Below are 1650 nucleotides of genomic sequence, written 5' to 3' on the forward strand. Positions count from 1 at the left end.
CCCCACATCCCCGTGGGAGCGAGTCCCACATTCTCCCCCACTCCCCGTGGAGCGAGTCCCACATTCTCCCCCACTCCCCGTGGGAGCGAGTCCCACATTCTCCCCCACTCCCCGTGGGAGCGAGTCCCACATTCTCCCCACTCCCCGTGGGGGCGAGTCCCACATTCTCCCCCACTCCCCGTGGGAAGCGAGTCCCACATTCTCCCCACTCCCCGTGGGAGCGAGTCCCACATTCTCCCCCACTCCCCGTGGAGCGAGTCCACATTCTCCCCACTCCTACTCCCCGTGGGAGCGAATCCCACATTCTCCCCCCACTCCCTGAGAGAGCGAGTCCCACATTCTCCCCACTCCCCGTTTGAGCGAGTCCCCACATTCTCCCCACTCGCTGTGGGAGCGAGTCCCACATTCTCCCCACTTCCCGTGGGAGCGAGATCCACATTCTCCCCGCTCCTGTGGGAGCGAGTCCCACAATCTCCCCACTCCCCGTGGGAGCGAGCCCCACATTCTCCCCCCACTCCCCGGGGGAGCGAGTCCCACATTCTCCCCCACTCCCCGTGGGAGCGAGTCCCACATTCTCCCACTCCCCGTGGGGAGCGCGTCCCACATTCTCCCCCACTCCCGTGGGAGCGAGTCCCACATTCTCCCCCACTACCCGTGGGAGCGAGTCCCACATTCTCCCCACTCCCCGTGGAGCGAGTCCCACCTTCTCCCCCACTCCCTGTGGGAGCGAGTCCCACATTCTCCCCCACTCCCCGTGGGAGCGAGTCCCACATTCTCCCCACTTCCCGTGGAGCGAGGTCCCACATTCTCCCCCACTCCCCGTGGGAGCGAGTCCCACATTCTCCCCACTCCCCGTGGGAGCGAGTCCCACATTCTCCCCCACTCCCCGTGGAAGCGAGTCCCACATTCTCCCCCACATCCCCGTGGGAGCGAGTCCCACATTCTCCCCACTCCCCGTGGGAGCGAGTCCCACATTCTCCCCACTCCCCGTGGGAGCGAGTCCCACATTCTCCCCCACTCCCCGTGGGAGCGAGTCCCACATTCTCCCCACTCCCGTGGGGGCGAGTCCCACATTCTCCCCCACTCCCCGTCGGGAAGCGAGTCCCACATTCTCCCCACTCCCCGTGGGAGCGAGTCCCACATTCTCCCCCACTCCCCGTGGGAGCGAGTCCCACATTCTCCCCAACTCCCTACTCCCCGTGGGAGCGAATCCCACATTCTCCCCCACTCCCTGAGAGAGCGAGTACCACATTCTCCCCACTCCCCGTTGGAGCGAGTCCCCACATTCTCCCCACTCGCTGTGGGAGCGAGTCCCACATTCTCCCCACTTCCCCGTGGGAGCGAGATCCACATTCTCCCACTCCCTGTGGGAGCGAGTCCCACAATCTCCCCACTCCCCGTGGGAGCGAGTCCACATTCTCCCCCACTCCCCGTGGGAGCGAGTCCCACATTCTCCCCACTCCCCGTGGGAGCGAGTCCCACATTCTCCCCCACTCCCCGTGGGAGCGAGTCCCACATTCTCCCCCACTCCCCGTGGGAGCGAGTCCCACATTCTCCCACTCCCCGTGGGAGCGAGATCCACATTCTCCCCACTCCCTGTGGGAGCGAGTCCCACAATCTCCCCACTCCCCGTGGGAGCGAGCCCCACAT

Source organism: Scyliorhinus torazame, chromosome 26, assembly GCF_047496885.1.
Source record: "Scyliorhinus torazame isolate Kashiwa2021f chromosome 26, sScyTor2.1, whole genome shotgun sequence".
NCBI classification, from domain to species: Eukaryota; Metazoa; Chordata; class Chondrichthyes; order Carcharhiniformes; family Scyliorhinidae; genus Scyliorhinus; species Scyliorhinus torazame.